The sequence below is a fragment of the Aphelocoma coerulescens genome, chromosome 2 (genome assembly GCF_041296385.1).
Source record: "Aphelocoma coerulescens isolate FSJ_1873_10779 chromosome 2, UR_Acoe_1.0, whole genome shotgun sequence".
In the NCBI taxonomy this organism is placed as follows: Eukaryota; Metazoa; Chordata; class Aves; order Passeriformes; family Corvidae; genus Aphelocoma; species Aphelocoma coerulescens.
Window position 1 is genome coordinate 95,608,660 of NC_091015.1, and position 17,932 is coordinate 95,626,591.

Here is a 17,932-nt window from a genome sequence, read left to right on the forward strand (position 1 = left end):
CCTGGAAGCCTGTTAATACTGAAAGTGAGTGAGAAAAAGAATTCATCTTTCTCTGTCAGAGCAACAATGGTTTTAAAGGACAATACAAAAGCACTCTGTAATAAAAGCCTTATTGTTACCCCACTAAAATAATGCACAAAGAAAGTGAGTGATTTAAAAGCCTATTTTAAGCATGGGAAGCAAGGGTACTTTCCACGCTATAAACACAACATACTAATAAAAAAGTTGCATACCATTCTTCAGTGTGAGATAAATTCAACCTAAATTTAGTTCAACAGCCATCTTCTCTCCACAGACATCTTTCAGTGCACTCACTACTGAAATACCTGTTAAGACCCTGTACCTGCTTCTAGTCTGCAGGAGGAGTTACAAGAGGGAGCACATCAGATCCATGATCAGGTTTAACTCATGGTTACACGAATGCTTCCATTCAGTCCTTGAGACAGAGACAGTGAAAACAAGCAGCTGATTCTAATACACAAATGTACAGTGGCTTTTGCTGAGGCTTGAACTAGTTCTTCTCACTTAACTGTAAGCTGGAAAAAATGCATATAATCGTGAAACAATTAGGCAGAATATATAAATAACCTACCAGCACTGTTCTCAGTTAAAGCAGCAGGTTTTCAAAATGGAAAAACAAGGAAACTGACCAACAAGACCAGTGTTTCTGTAGTTCAGCACAGAAGAAATGCAAGAGAAATGAAAAAAGTTTCATCAGATTATGAACTTCAGGACAAGGTTACACAAGCCCTTTGGACCTACAATTTATTAATATATAACTGCCAAGAAACAGGATGTAACCTGGACTTTACAATCCCATCGTAGAAAAACGTGATCTCTGTTTTGAACAGCACTGGTCCTGAGACTTCCACGCCCATGGCAAAGATATGCAGATTGCCTTTGTTCAGATAAGGTCTAACACGCCAACACACACACACACACACACACACACACACACACACACACACAAACCCCAAAAAACCTGCAAGTTAAACAGTGAAGTCCTACCCATTTCCACCATTCCAAATAAATAATCCTCTCTGCCCTGTAAAACAAAGGTAGCTTAACAGGTACAGGACAGACTTCATTCCATGCACATCAGCAGGACTTTGGCAAGTGCTCCATAATTCACCAGTTTGTAGCATCTGTTCCATTTTATGCCAAGTCTCTCTCTAACCATTCATTTTAAAGAAGCAAGAACAACAACAAAAGCACAAACACACATGTGCGCGCACACCCACCCTCCAAAACAGCAGGAAAAAAAACAAAAAAAAAAAAAAAAAGGAGAAAAAAAGCCCACCAAGAAACCCAAAAAACCCCACCCAACAACAAAAACAAGAAAAATCCAACCCAAAACAAACAAACAAACAAAAAAAATCAACCAACTGTGCACATAGCAGAATTATGGAAAACATTCATTTTTGATATAATGGACAACTAGCACAGTGTGGTCAAGTCAATTTGCAGTCTGGTCAAGAGGCTTGAACAGGTGCAAAAGGTTTTTCTGTGGCAGTTGTGTACATCCCATCTCATAATTAGGAGAAATAAACCAACATGTGAGTGTTCAGTGATGAGCGAATAGAGACACAGCGTCCTTTGGGTGAAAAACAGGAAACATGGGAATAAACATTCTTGATTTTCAGGTGACTGTACTCCTACCGTCTTTTGAGGGGAAATCTGTGCACATAGGCAAGAAAAAAAATGCAGATGAGTATGTTCACTCACTTTCCCCCTTCACCTTGGCAACTTGTGCAGCAAAGCCAGAAGCCCAGCCCTGAGGCATGCACCTGATATTCCAAACCACCAAGTCACAGCAGAGCAGAAGTCACTCCTGCTCAGTGATCCAACTTGTGAAGGAGATATCTTTCAGAGAACATTTCCTTTTCATTCCTTGTTTGTTGCTTATGGCAAAGCAAAGAAAAGCCAGATCACAGGCTAGGAAAGAGACAACCACAATACCAGAATTAAGAGCACACCAAGTTCCCTCTTTGTAAGAACAATCCTTTCAGCTTCTAGATGCAGCAGGTCAGAAAAACTGTAACACAACACAAATGTAAAGGAAATACAGACAGATCAGCAGCAAGATAAAGGCACCTCATGAATTCTGAAAATGGAAACCGAAAGTCAAACAAATCCTGGAGAGATTGAGAACAGACACCAGAAGAGCATGATAACGTCCATAACTACTAAAGAGGCCTGAATTCACCCAGACAGCCTTACATCATAACTAGAACTGTATTCCACTTTGTTATCTATAACATTTAAATTAACCAATTCAACAAACTAAAAACAAAACAAAAATATCCAAGAACATTCTCAAGTTTACTTTGCCTATCACAGGCTAAATATACCAATTTGTTACAATTATGTGCAACACAGGTAACCTAAACCTTTAAATGTCTCATACAGTAAGTAAGTTACAGGTCTAAAACGCATTACTATTGTACTAACTTGTTTCCAGTATTATTTTACAACATTCTGGTAACATTAACAATATTACACAAATATTACGCTTTCTAAAGAGCTGAAATCTTCAGCAGACACTAAGATGTAATGAACTAGATTACTAGCAGATATGGCTCAGGCAACAACTGGGGATCTCTACATTATTTTTAAATAAGTTGCTGCTTTGTTTTTAGCAGAATTCCATGGCTGTTATAGTATGCAATTATTCTATGTTTTTCTCTTTTCAAACATTTACTTAATTTCATATTACTTCTAAAAGATCATCCTGTTTTTAAGGCAGGATCACACTGACAGACACAATGAAAATTATTTCCTTGCGGGCATGATAAAGTCACCCAAAATAGACAAGAAAAAATAATTTGTTTCTGGCAAAGAAATGAAAGTTATTTAATTGTATTTTTGATCTTCCATTTGATTCTACTCATGAGAAACCCTACAGCTTTACATATTTAAAAAATAAAGTTTCTTTGCCAGAAGAAAAGGAAAAAAAAAAGACCAGCAGGAAATAGAATGAGTGCATCTGCAGAAGAGGAAGCAGGGATGGAAGTATACAATCATGGTTGCCCAAGGGTGAAGTTAAAGAAAAATAAACAAAAGTCAATGTGAGATGATACAGTCTAATGGAAGTAGTTTCTAACATCTAATTTCAAACTTTTCACAAACTTAACCAACCACTAAACCAACCACTTAACCAATCACTTTTCACAAACTCAACCAACCATTAAAAAGTGTTGGGCGGCAGTTTCCCAGTCTCAGACCTGCCAGTGAATAAGCTGTTATAAAATTTGCTACCAGGGGCATCTCCCCACATATAACCCATTTCATGAGAGGCTGAAATGTGTCCCAATACAGAGCAGAGACCTGTCCACTCTGGTTCCTGTGAAACATTGCATAGCTGTCAAACAAGAGAAAACAGGTTTCTGCCCAGTCAGGACTCAGACTCCTGCACTGGCACAATGTAGATGAGCTACTGAGGGCTCACCCTCTGACAGGAAGGCCAAAGGATTTGTTAGCCTATGGCTGGTATCCTCAAATAATCTTGTTTTTATACATCACCCACACTTTTGATTAAGAATCATAGTGTACTATCCTCCAACAGAAGCCTAATTCTCCTTCCAGTCACTAAGGCATTCCCTCAAGATCTGGAACAGAGCAGTTGACATACCAGTTTCATAACAGAGTCATTTTTAGGGCCAGGAGAAGCCAGAAGCACTCTAACCTGACCTCCTGTAGGGCATGGGCCACACAGTGCTCCCCACTGCTACTTTAGAAAGCCCTCTCTCAGAGTGAAAGCAGGGATGGACCTGTACATGGGGTGGGCTTTAACTGATCAAAGGATAACACTGGAGCCTGCAAATGCCTTTACACTTGGTAACCACTGCCACACTAGGGAGCCTAATAGATCTACCTGTATCAGTTCCCAAAACAAAGCAGAAGACAAGCCCTAAAGAAAATCTTTTAAAAAGCAGCCAAACCCCAAGATCTGGGTACATGCCCGCTGCAGTTAATGAAAAAACTGCATGAATAAGCACTGCAAGGTCTGTATCACTAATAGCTGTATCACAGGACTTTTGAGATACCACCCACACGTTCAGTGTGTGGCAAAGACCACACTACGAGCTGGTGTCATGCTGTACAACTCCACCGGGCTGCATATCAGTAAAGATGAATGAAATGGGAGAGCAGTTAACATTATTTAGTTATTTGCCTCATCTGCTGAATCACATGCTGAAGAACAACAGAAGTCTTTGGAGGTTAAAGGCAAGAAAGCACAGATAAACTCTGTTTTGGGAAGGTAAAAACCTGCAATCTAAAATGCAGTGATATCTCATCTCTCAGTAAGAGATACACAGATAGTTTTAACTCTTTAGCTTGGGAGATGTGATCAAAACAAAATGCCACCAACAATTCATGCTGGAGGATGGGTAAGAACTTTAATCTTAAAAAAAATGGGGTCTAGAAAAGCAAAGTAGAATAACAGCACTCCAGGTAGGGATAGTGAAGCCTTGCTCTTTTCACAATGACATCTGCCAGAAGAGAAGCTGCAGATGAACCAAAATATGAACAAAGGCAATAAACATTTAGGCTTTAGGACTCAAATATGTTTAACCACCAGCACCTCACCTGAAATTGCCTGCCAGTTTCATGCTGCCCAAAATCAAAAGACTGCTGTTAAACTGACTTTCAGGGAAAAAAGTAATGCAGCAGTGCAAAGCATTCAGTGAACAGCCATCCAATCCTACCCCTCCCAGTATTTTTAGCTTCTTCCTTCATTATCCACAAACTCACAGTGTTTTTCCCCCTTTTATCAAGTATGAGCTATTAGTCTCATTCCATTCCAAGCAACAATAATATTAAAATAAAGAAAACACTAAGGAAAACATCACATAGCTCGTGTTCATCTGAAATATCATCCAGTTCCTTCATCTGTGACTAAATCAGGCTGCTTTGCATGGTATGCTTCAATGGGAAAAGAGAACTATACTATTTTTATGTTATTGATGTTTAAGCATAATGGCACTGGTTAGTTAAAAAACCAAACCAAACAAACAAAATGCCAAAGCCATCCATGCTAACATCCCAAATGTACTTAAGAGAGAAAACCAAAATACTGGTGATTATACTGTAAAATGCCCAAGCCCTGTTGCCAGGGCACTCTGTTCTGTTCTCTGTGCTCTCAAATCTTCACTGAGCTGTTAAAGATGTTCAGTTAAGCAGATAGCAGGCTACAACCATACAGTGAGCCACTTGCACACTGAATTCTCTGTAGAGGGCAAATACTACAGCTGAAGTGTGAAAAACACAAGGTTAAGATCACTTAAGGCGAAGCAACTAACGAGATTTCTCAGCATTATTCATGAAGTTATAGTCAGGTTCATGTTGGCTAACTGGACTCTTACTAACCATGCTCAGCTGTGGAAAACACTGTCATGAAACAAGGCAAGAGTATTTCCAAGCAGGCTGGAAGCACTGCTGGCCTTCTGCATGTTGTGAGCAAACAGGCATCCTTCAGATACGCTCACTCTACTACCCGTCAGCTGTGGTTTTGTGAGGATGCCACAACTCCCTGATGAGCTCTCTAGGTCTGGAAAGGTACCTTGCCAGTTTGAATAGGCTTTATTATGTCACAATAACAACAGCAGTCTTTATCATGTTTATTAACAGCGAATTATGACAGTAATGAGCAGATTATTTGTTCCTAGAGGGGTCAATGGCTAAAGGTATGGTTTCTCAAGCCTGAGGCTGTCCCAGAAACACATGCACTGCACATTGTGTCCCCTGAAATTATAGGTGCTGTTCAGATTTTGGTGTGGTTGTCCTTTCTTAATCTCTTCTCAACAACCACCTTCAATAAGGCTATTTAAATAAACAAATATAAAAGTTTATCGCTTAGCAACACTGATTTATAAACTCTCCTGCGGTGACTTGCACTGTCAACTAAGATGCAATTTCAAAGTGCATTTGCACTGTATTGCTGAGCAAAGGTATCCCAGAGTGTGCTCTATTTTTGTGTCCACAGGCTTTTAACCTCACTACCATTTACTGAGAATCGCTCTCTAGTGGCTTGAAGATTGTAGGTTAGTGCTCCTTGCAGTAAAGTGCTTGCCTTATTCTCACAGAAGATGGAATAGTTTTGAAAGAATCAAGAGAGAAACAACATACATTGCTAATGAAATTCTGATGTGGTTTACTGGGCTGGATAATTCCTAAGTTTTATAATACGCTTAGAAGTCAGTGGGTAATTCAATGGAATACCATTAACATTAATATAGAATATTAGTCCTACCAATACCTGTTTCAACTAGAAGCAGCCTTAAAATACTGTCCATCTGAGGTACAGATGGGGAAGAATTGTTTAGCATGATTACCTGTTTAAGTAAGTACACACATGGTGAACATTAAGACCTGTAACTGTCAGCTGACAGATCATCATTCCTCATTCAGTGACAATGCTCTAGCAGTACACCACTGAAGCTCATTTCACCTATTAATCCTGATACAAACAGATTCCACAAAAACAGGCAGGCAATGGTCATTAAGGGAGAATTTGCAGAATTACACCCATGTTATTCCACCTACCTCCACCCATCTGTCTGCAAATGATGGCAAGATGACAGATATTTCAGAAAACCTTAAATACCAAAGAAAAGGAAACAGACAAAAAGTTAAAGGCCAGAGTAAAGACACATCTTGGCCCAGTTCCAAAGCACCCCTTAGACCCAAAAGGCTTCTCAAAACATTACAAACGTATTTCTAGACAGAAATTAAAATAATCAATGGCAACTACCCCAATGTCTTTAGAGGTTGCAGGCTAGAAGGCATTTGTGCTTCTGAAACCCAGTTAACTGCTTCAGCTACAAGGACCCAGGCAGGAGAGACACAAAGCATGGCAGGCAGGACTACAAAAGCCATTTATTTTCCAGCTGCACTGAGCTCTCCTAAAAGGGGAAGCGCCTCTGTGCTTCCTCCCAAGTTCACTTGCCCTTGGAGAAACACTCCATGATCTTATCATGGCTGACCTTACATCAAATTTCCTGGGGCAGAGAGGCGAAGGCTGTATCCACGTCCAGTGCCCACTGCTCCCTATATATTCAAAAGCTCACATCTGGTGACGTATTGGAAGATAAACAAGAAGACAATTTACTTTGGATTGCCTGATCTAGAAGACAAAAGCATCGATCTACCCTTGTTTTTAAATCTACAGTTTTTCTGTAAATTTTAACTGTAGAAAACTGCATGTCACAGAAGAAGCCAGCACCTGAACTACAGGGCTGATAAGCTTCTCTTTAGAGCTAGAAAAAAATCCCCTGAAAGATCTAACTGCACTTTTGTGAGATACAGTTTACATTCACTCGCAAAGAAACAGAATCAGGGATGCCAGGACATTCCTTACCTTCCCTAATCATCTTAATTAGCATTTATAATTCGGCCTTAATACATACTCCATCACACAGCAAGAAATCATGTACAGCAGTATATGAAATGAAGCTTAAGGAAGCAAAAATGCAGTGTCAATGAAATAAAGAAATATTCAACTTCAACACAACAGTCAAAACTGTTGTCAGACCCTGTACTCCTGGGATGCCACACGTGTTTTTATCAGAAAATCTCACAGCTTCAGCTGACTTTCTTTGTATTTTTCTGGGGCTGATTTGCTCAGTTGAACTTCTTATGATAATCACAAGTATTTAGCTTTCACTTTTATGATATTCTCTTCTTTCAAAATGACACAGGAATCAAGTACTTCTTGGTTTAAACTAAAATTCAAGTATTTTGGTTTATTAAATGCAAATAATAAATTTAAGTAATAAACTCTACTCCAATTATGCTGTGGAGGTGAGAGACCTACATTAATATAGAAACCAGAAAGCCTGACCAAAAAGAACACTGCAGATGTTTGCACAGATAAATACACTTACAACTTCAAACAGCTGATTAGGAGGACTCTGAAGTGTGATCCTGATTTATCAGGTAAGAACAGAAGTCTTTTATGATTTTTATATGCCAGCAAACCCCATTTGTTTAGTTAGTTTCCATTTAAAATTCTGTTTAATGTATCCTGTAGGCATATGTGATGTTTAAAGGATTTTAAATCTCTCAAAACCAAAAAGGATATAGGCCTTGCACAGTGCAAACAAGAGCACATTATGAAGAAAATCTTCATAAATCAGGCATGTCAACACACCCAGACAGTATCAGATGAGAGAGGAAGCAGCCAAATACCCTCCCTCTTTATCACACACATTGAAATCAGAGATGATTATTGTGGGCATTTTACTGATGTGTGGCACTGGCTCAGGACACAGGAAGCAGGAAAGAGTCAAGACCATTATGGACTTTACAGAGTAAAACCAAGACCTTCCTGTCAGCAGACTGAAAGCCATGGGAATGGTGTTACATGTTATCCATGAGAAAACATCACCAAGAGAATGAAGGCATCTGCTGTTGGGAGCTTTAAATGCTACTCAGAGATAATTCAATGCAAACATGCTTGAGGCTGCTCTCTAAGTACTGATGGGGCATCACAACAGTGATTGCAAGATTTTGTAGACATGCCTGAGCCAGCTGCACACTCAGCAGAGCCTACACAACCCACACAGGAAGAAACAGGATATATTAGACTACCTTATAAAATGAACTGCCATACTAGAAGTGGCAAGAGGCACAAATACCTCAAATGCAAGCAACAAAAGCACGGTAATTTAAGCTGGTCTTTTAACCAAGAGAAAAAAACTTCCATCTCCTTTTCAAAAACAAAGAAACAGCAGCATTAATGACATCCAATTTCCTCCAAATTCCTTGTCTTGTCTGAACTGCTTTTCATATCAAAAAGGATGGCAAGTCTCACAAGCTCTTTTCAGTGCTGGGGCACTTAATAACTGTCTTCAACTCCGGACCTTATCCTGCAGCTGTCACCTGACTGATTACAAAGTGGTTACAAGGCCTCTTCTCCCTACCAGCCACCAACTTTCTAGACACTTATGAAAAACTAGTACATTAGGCTTTTCTTTCTCTCTTGTCAATTAAACTGAAATCAAACTAACTCGTGAAAAAACAAATAAACATTTTTCAAGAAAATACAGAGATACAGGCAAAGAGCATCATTAAATAAACTTCGTCTTCTATCTAGCACTGCATGGTCACATGAGGTGTTGGCAGGCTCTGCTGAAGTAGGGGTGCCTGTCCCATCTGAAAGCCCTCACCTGGCAACAATGAATGAAAAGAAGAGTTTGGAAGTGATTGACTACAGAGGTTCCTCCTCACAACTGATGAAAACCAGAACAAAGGTATCCTGGACTCAGTGAAGTCAATAGGACTTCTGCCACTGATGTTGCAGAAAGCCAAGTTTTCAGTCTGGCAGAACCTCAGCACAGCTCAGTTTCACCTCTGTGTTGGCATCGCCACTTGCCGGCTCCCCCACTAAGAATGCAACTTTCAAGTACCAGAAGAACGTGGAGCATCACCAGCATGGCACCTAGAGAAGCTTTGGGATGTGGAGAGGACTGCATGGTACTGCCCTGGGCATCCAACCAGCTGCCTTTTAGCCATGCAAAGGCACAGTTCTCTTATATGTTCTTACTACATCTTATGGAAAACCAGAAGTATCAAATGCAACTAATGTGTTGAAAAAAAAGGGTGGGGGAGGAGGGACAGAAAAAAAAAACAATTACAAAAGCAAGCAAGGCTATCTTTATGTATTACCACCCTGACTTTTTATCATTTCCGATTCTAAAATGAGTCAGAGAGGTCAAGGAAATCTGAGGACACCAGATAAAGTCAGACCTGCCACACCACAACTCGTTTGGTCACCTCCTCTGAAATAGGAAGGCCAGTGGCATAGTGATAATGGGTGACATTACCAGCATACAGAGAGCACTCCCTGAGCCAGGGCCTAACAGTTGCTCACTTGACACATGCTGGCACTGTGCTTCCCAAGGAGAGATGAGAACACTCAACTGCTAGCAAGCAGACCCAGCATCCCCTCTCCTGTTTATTTGACTTCCCAGACACGAAAATCCTGCATGCAGCTTACAGAGCCAAGTTCCTCCAAATCTCTTCTGCTGAGCCCAGCATAAACTGCAAAGCAACAAGCAAAGCAACAAGTCAGGGGAAGCACAGAGTTACACCTACCAAAACAAAAGTGGAAGGGATTTGTCTCCCTTGTGTTCTAATTCTAGCCCTGAAGAAACAACAGCGGTGCAATCCAAGTTACTCCTGCAAGCTCACTTGACCCAGGAACTTCAGGATAAATGCTGCTGAATTAAGCATGGGCTACTCACAACAGCATGGGAAGGAAGGGTGCACTCTTCTTCCAGGAACACAGAAGCATTTCCACAGCCACAGCTGTTGCACATCATAATTGACACGAACACAGGCCAGCTTCACACCTTCATATGACATACAGCATGTAAAGGCTGCTCTCCCCTTAACCAAATGGCATCATGCACATATATCTGATGTGGTAAGAACACTATCCGGCTATAAGCCATGATTTCTCCTTCTGAGTCAGTAATATATGAGAAATAGAACTACATAGTACAGAAATTATATTCACTGTTTAGATTCAGCTACTTCTGTACAGCATTGCTTTACCTTCTATCAACTTCCTCTGCAACACCATGAATAAAGAAATTATTAGGGACATCTACTGACACAGGCACAAGCAGATCTGGTTGATCACTCCTTGTTGCTTTATGGAAAGATGTCACCAAATGCTGACTTCAAAGCAAGGACATTTCCAACTCAGACTGCAGTCACCCCAGGCCTCCTAGCAAGCTAAATTCAATCTCAGCATCTGGGAACAGGATCAGCCAGCAGAAGATGAATGTGTTTAGGAAGCTGCCTGACCAAACATTTTCTTCCCCACCCTGAGTAGGGGATGACAAAATTATATGACAAAAATATTACCATGCTATAATGGAAGACATAAGAGAACCGTAACCATCTGTATAGCATCACTGCCCATGTTCAGAGCCAGAGAAACAGACATGGAGGTATTTGTGCACCATGGTCCTAAGCTGCACCAGGGGAAGTTCAGGCTAGACATTAGAAAAAATTTCTTCACAGAAAAAGTGACTGGGCATTGGAATGGGCTGCCCAGGGAGGTGGTGGAGTCACCGTCCCTGGAGGTGTTTAAAAAAAGACTGGATGTGGCACAGGTCTACTTGATAAGGTGGTGTCAGGTCATAGGCTGGACTTGATGATCTCCAAGGTCTTTTCCAACCTAGTTCATTCTGTGATTCTGATGGTGTCATTTGTTGGCTATAATGTAAATATTGCTTCCTCCCAAGAGGATGCACTATTTTGACAGAGCAGTTGTCTGCTAGGTCCAGAAGCACAGTAACAGAGTACACAGAAGGTTTTGCCTGTGAGTGTCAAAAACCATGCTCCTTGATATGAAAAATCACATATTCTCTGTGCTTTTCATGAAGCAGCAAATATATACACAGAAGCAGATGCCTCCTGACATATGCCTGACATAAGCAGCAACAAAAAAAGGCCACCTCAAGTGAATCAAACACTTCCACGTACTCATGCCGTGCATATGGGCATTACCAAAAGTACTATTTGCACACAGTCCCATTTCCCTGTTAATATCCAAAGACTTATTAATGCATCAACCTTATTCCAATTATCCTGACCATGCTGCTGTTAAAAGCAAGCTATGCTTTATCACAGATGTCCTTGGCCACAGGATTAGGTCCAGAGACAGGGTAGGAAGAAGAAGAGTTTCATTTCACCACCTCTTCTCTAAAGCAAGTAATAACTTAAAAGTTTACTCTTTGACTGAATATCTGGCATGTTGATAGTCTTGGCAAATGACAGCTAAATTAAACATATATGAATAGTGTCACATAACAAGTCTAACAGCTTATTTTTAAACTTGGAAGAGTTTGAACAATTGAAAATATCTGGGTTGGGCTTACAAATTCCACACACCCTTTTCGGGCACTCAGTCTGCATAGCTGGTAGAAGTAGGTGGCACTGAAAAGACAAAAAGAAATCTGAAGATTCAGAAGAAATTTGCAGAAAGAAAAAAAAAAAACAAAGAAAAAAAGGAAAAGCTTCCTACACTCAGGATACCAATGAGAAAACAGAATGTAGCATAATATTGCTTTTCATTTCTGCTGCAGAGCAGGATGGAACAGGCTTAGGATGGAAAAAACCCTCTATGCATGATATTAATATTGAAGAATCGGTGCTAGCATGAATAGAAAAAACACATCATAACAATTAAATAGCCTAACTCTAACCTCACTTAGCAGTTTCTCCCTTGAATCAGCAAACTTCAATCACCCACAAAGAATTGCTGTCAAGTAGACAAGCAATGTGTTTTTGCATTTTCATTATGTGTATGTACAAAAGGAAATTTCCGAAACATCTTCACTACTGAAAAAAGAAACAAGTAATGTTAAAGGAAATCTTATTTTGACTTCATTGGTATTAACAAGTAACTTTTACAGGTAATTATTTTTATCACTTTGTGGTCTCTTCTTCAGCTAGTCTGAAGAAAAGCCACAGACATACAAAGCCCAAACACAGCTATGTACCTCCAAGTATTTTCCTAGATAGTCTCTTGATATAAACTGGGGAAGGGGGGAGGGAGATGAGGCAAGGGAAAGACTCTTTAAAGGACAGGTATACAGGTTTGCAGCACATCTAACAAGAAAGGTGGATGTTCCTCCCAGTGCCCGACTGGCAGCAGCCAGCTGGGTTCATCCCAGTCCTGCAGAGAGGCTCAGTCATGCCCTGCTGTGGAGCCAGCTGGAAAGGCTGTCTCACTCCTCACCGGGGCTGCCCCAAGACCCTGACAGTGATGCACCATACAATTAAAAATCAACAACACTGGCAAAAGTGACGATGCGGAGAAGAAATGTAACTTCCCATTTGACTTCTCCAGTTCAGAAACACTGCCTGAGAATCCACAGCTGAGGCACAAGCAGAGGCTGCGGGACAGTAAGGTTCCATTCATTCCTCTGCTGCAGGCAGATCTCTCCACAACCCAGACAGATCCTCCATCTCTTCAAGCTCATCCAGTTTGTCCCTCTTCAGAAACATGTGTACTACAGCAAAGTGCTCAGACACCGTGGAAGAGGAGAAGTGTTTTGACAACATGCCCAGTGACCTGGGCTGTCCGAGACCCAAAAGTGACTTAAGCACCAGGCTGAGTGCAAGAAGCCTTGTGTGAGAAAATACAACCTCTGGCTATAGAAGAACACCAACCAACAAGGTGTGGAAGCCAACACCAGCAGATCTCACTAAACTCCAGGTTCAAGCCAGACCTAAAAAGGCTGCGCAGAAAAACAATGCAAAACTCTCAGGCCAGTACATCTCTCCCCACCCTGAGCCACCAGGTCACCTCCACTCCATGTCAAACACAGGACGGGCCTTATGCAACTACACAAGACAACTATGAAGGCCAATGAGAAGCTTCACCTGCAGCACAGAGATGGCAGAATTCCTTGTCGTAAGGCCAGCAACACGGGATCATGTGCTGCCTCAGGCTTTGGCAAGAGGGCTTCAGTCTTACCTTTGTCCTGCAGCTTTGGCTGGCAGTACACCAGGAGAAACTTCAATCAAACTCTGAAAGTCTATCATTCAAACAAGCTAGATCTCTCCTTTAATTAAAATGAGCTCACAAAAATTTCATGAATACAAAGATAAAATAAATCACACAAGCATCCAGTAAAATCAAATATTTAAAGAAGTAAACAGCAGTTTCTGAAATCCAGCTCAGGGAATGCTCCTTCCGTGTCAAATGCTGAAGCAAAGTAACAGCAGCGTCCTCTTACAAACTCTTATCACAGCACAGGGATGCAGCAACACATATGGATGGTGGCAGACAAGCTCTGTGTACTGTCTGAAACACAAAACCCCATCCCTGCATTTTTACTTCAGGTTTTCTATCGCCTTGTTACTCAATACATGCCAGTAAGCCAAGAATTACAATCATTAAAATATTAACTTCTCACACAGACTACACTAGCAGCAGTGGTCTTAAAGAGCCAAATTAACCAAATTCTAATAGTTCTAGTAAACATAGAATTTTCAAAAACATAAGTTTCAAAAAAAAGCCAAAAAGCAACTCAAGTCAGAGAGACACCTGTCACTGTTAGTAAGGCATCTGCACTGTTGTAGACTTTCTTCTGCTCACACCTTCACACCCATTTTTTTTGAGTCCCAAGAGAGCTACAGTGGTGCAAACACAACTTTGAGTTCAAGAGTTTCCTGATCATTCACTGTGGCCACCTGTTGGTAAAATGTGTGCGTAAAATGTCATCAAGGAACATGTATCTATTTAAATTACTCACTTCTAGAATCTCAGAATGGTTTAGGGTTGGAAGGGACCTTAAAGATTGTCTTCTTTTCTTCTGCCATGACTACAGGGAGAGGACAAGAGGAAATGGCCTTAAAATGAGACAGGAGAGATTAAAATTAAATATTCACTGTTAGGGTGGTCAGGCATTGGAACAGGTTGCCCAGGGAGGTGGTGGAGTCACCTTTCCTGCAGGTGTTCAACAGGTGTCTGGATCTGGTACTGGGTGATGTGGTTTAGGGGTGACAGTGATAGGGCTTAGTGGACAGTTGGATTGGCTGAGCTTGACAGTCTCTTCCAAACCTGATGATTCTATGATTCTTCCAACCCTCCTGCTATGGGCAGGGACACCTTCCACTAAATCAGGTTGCACAGAGCTCCATCCAGCCTTGCCTTGAACACTTTCAGGGATGGGACATCCACAGCTTCTTTGGGCAACCTGTTTCAGTGCCTCACCACCCTAACAGCTAAGAATTTTTCCTAATATCCAATCTAAACCTACTCTCTTTCCATTCAAAGCCATTCCTCCTTAACTATGACTACATGCCCTCATAAAAATTCCCTCTCCAGAGCTCTTGTAAATCCTCTTTAGGCACTGAGGGTGCTGTAAGGTCTCCCTGGAGCCATCTCTTCCCTAGGCTGAACAACCCAAGCTGTCTCTGCCAGGTCTCCGCAGGGGAGGAGGCACTCCAGCCCTCTTTAATGCTCAGAAGCATCGCTTCTGTTTTCAGATCTTTAAAACCTGTTACGTTTCTCTTGGGAGGGAGGAAAAGGAGAGCGGGAGAGGGGAAAAAAAGGTCCTGTTTCATATCGATACCAAACACTTGTTTGGCGATGCCGGTACTTTCAGGGAAGGAGCAGGGCCGGGTGTTCCCGCGCAGCTCCGTGAGGCGCCCAGGGCGGCAGAGGGCCCAGGCGCCGCCCGGGGGAGCTCCGCCGCCCGCGGCTGCCGGAGCCTCCCTCCCTCCTCCGCTGCTCCTCCCTGCCCTCAGCCGGGCAGCTGCTGCCCGCGCCCCGCGCTAGTCCGGCCTGTCAGAGGGGACGCTCCGACTACTTTTTTAAATGGTGCTTTTAGACACTATTTTTAGCTCGTGCCTTCTTATTGTTCACGATGGAAAACGATTACAGGAGCCAAAAGAGAAATCCCCTTGCCTCTGGCAAAACTGCGCTAATTACGCCATCGTTAGAGAACGAACTTAATCGAATCACAAAAGGCATCTGGGCTGACTGTGGGCCGAGGGGAACAACTGTCTGGCTGATTTTGTAACAATCCCTAGAGACATAAAACTGATAAATGTTTAATTCCCTTGGTGTGTGAATCAGCATTGTCCATTACATTAACAGGATAACCCATCCTTAACCAGTGAAATAACCTGCTCCCGAGACATCTTTAACGTACATATCCTATTACCAAAGTTTATTTCTGAGCGCAACATCTGTGGGGCAAACTCTCAGTGAAATTGAGGGCTTTTATATTTTTCTATTAAAAAAAAAAAATTAAAGAAAATTTATGAAAGAAAACAATGCACAAGGCATGGAGATTTTAAAGTGTTTCCACTTACCATTACACCAACAGAACTAAAACTGTCTACAATGAAAAAACGTAAGCAAATATGTATTACGAGTATTTATAGCATTCTATTTTAACTTAGAAAATGGGAAACAAGTAGATGATTTCTCATGATCATTTCCTGATTATAACTAAATCCAGGACACAACAGCAGCAATGTTATCCTTTTAAAATCTACTAGCCTGGGAAAGAATAATAGCACATGAATCGCATCTTCAGGGTGGAAGGCATCAGGAGAAAAGGAAAGAATATGAAAGCCATGTCTGTACAAACTGGAAAAAAAAAGAAAAAATTAACTTGCAGAAATAAAGAAAATAAAAATTAAAGAAAGAAACAAACAAAAGGAGAAGGAAGATACAGACACGCGACCTGCCAGATCGATCGTATCTTGGCAACTGCTGGTAAGAAGGTATGCTTAAAAATTAGAGTACTACAAAGCTAAAACAGTTATAAAAGATGAAAAAGCCTAAATCCAGCAGGGAAACAAGGAAGAGGATATACAGCCCTTTCTCTGAAGAAGTTTTTTATTTTACACTATCCATTGCCAGTGAACCACTCACTCTCATCACACTTTACTTCTATCAATTACCTGTGTCCTAATAAGAAGTAACATTTAACATTTTCAGCAAAATTCATAACCATTAAGAACAGGTAGGCAAGTTGTTTAGCAATTGAGAAGAGCAGGGAGCAAATACATCCTCCCTCCAAAAAGCAAGAGCAGGGCTGCTGGAAGAATTCGATGTATGAGCTACCAGCTTTTGCTGCTTTGTGCATGCAGAGGGATTAAGAGTTGAGGTTTTCTGAACCTAACCTACAGATATTGTCATTAGTTAATACTGAGAAATCTGTCATTCTGCAACTCAGCACTCAGTTTAAAACAACTCAGTAATGTTTTTAATTATTTTTTAAGAATGGCAGTGGCACTCTACCCAGACTTATCCAAAGGTTGTCTAAAGGGCTGTGCTTTCCAGCTGAAAAGGGTCTGCGTAGAAATCTAGTACTGCCAGAAACTCAGTGTATCTGTTCTTTTTTTTTAATAATCTGTTGAAAGCTAATCTTCAGTATCACAAGTAAGCCATTGTCTGAAAAAAAAAAAAAAAAAAAGACCACTCTCTCTCCTCTTGTTGCATATACAATAAATATTCTACAGTACCCCATTTTGGAACAAGAAAGAAAAGTAGAAGCAGTTTTTTTATAGTCACTATAGCGGGATTATGCACCATGTTCCAGAAAATAATAAATTGATGAATTAAAACCAGAATTAAAACCTTAGGCATATTCAACTTCCTGACAGAAAAATGCTTACTATTGCATCAATCACACTTATTCTACAGTTTGATGCAGAGATCCCAAAGCAGTGGCTGTACATTTGTGCTCACATCAATTTACTCATCTCTGTTTAATTTTTGACTAGATACTGTGAACTCCTTTTCTGTTCTCTAGATAAGCAGAACATCCTGGCAGTGCCAGTGGTTGATTATGACAGCTGGTGAGGGGTCAGTAGCTCTGACCCAGGAAGAGGTGACTGGTCAGGGGAGATGGTCCCAAAAGGAATCGCCTTCCCGGGGCCCGGTGTCTTCCCTCAGCTGCTGGCAGGAGGGCCCTTGCAGAGGCTGTCAGCTCTTCAGTGATTGTCAGCTCGTGATTCCAGCTCAGCTCTGCAGGGCAGCCTCCAGGCCAAACCAGAGAGAGACGAAAGGCTCGTGTGGCTGGTTCTGCACGAGGTAGCTTTATTGTTGGTCCGTACTCCAGCGAAGGGGAAGCTAGGGACGAGCACTCTCCCCTCGAAGGGGCAGAGGGCTACCTTTATAGGGATACAGGGGGTGGGTGCCAGAGGGTAAAGGCCAGTGGGTTACAAGGGATCTGCATAGGGTCTCCTAGAGGATTCTGGGTCGATCTTCTTCTCCACATAACTGCAGAGTAGCTGCCTTCCCAGGAGGAGCCCTGCTGGGAGATTTAGGCAATCTCCTTATCTCAGCAGACATCCCTCCAGGGCAGTGGCTGGGCATACCCTACAGTTGACCTGAAGTCAGTCAGTATCATATTCCATCATTTATCATAATCTATCTGATGCCAGC

General features: G+C 41.5%; 1 protein-coding gene across 10 annotated transcripts in view; it reads right to left on the bottom strand.

The window, feature by feature from the left end:
* Positions 1 to 17,932, bottom strand: part of COBL (cordon-bleu WH2 repeat protein) — a 169,240-nt gene that overhangs the window by 129,674 nt on the left and 21,634 nt on the right. Inside the window, exon 1 of one of the 10 annotated variants that reach the window (XM_069004123.1) lies at positions 593 to 680. The exons of the other annotated variants lie outside the window; for them this stretch is intronic. The gene's annotated coding sequence lies outside the window, so the exon portion shown is untranslated. Of the gene's footprint in view, positions 1 to 592; positions 681 to 17,932 lie in introns of those variants that run through there. 10 annotated transcript variants of the gene reach the window in all.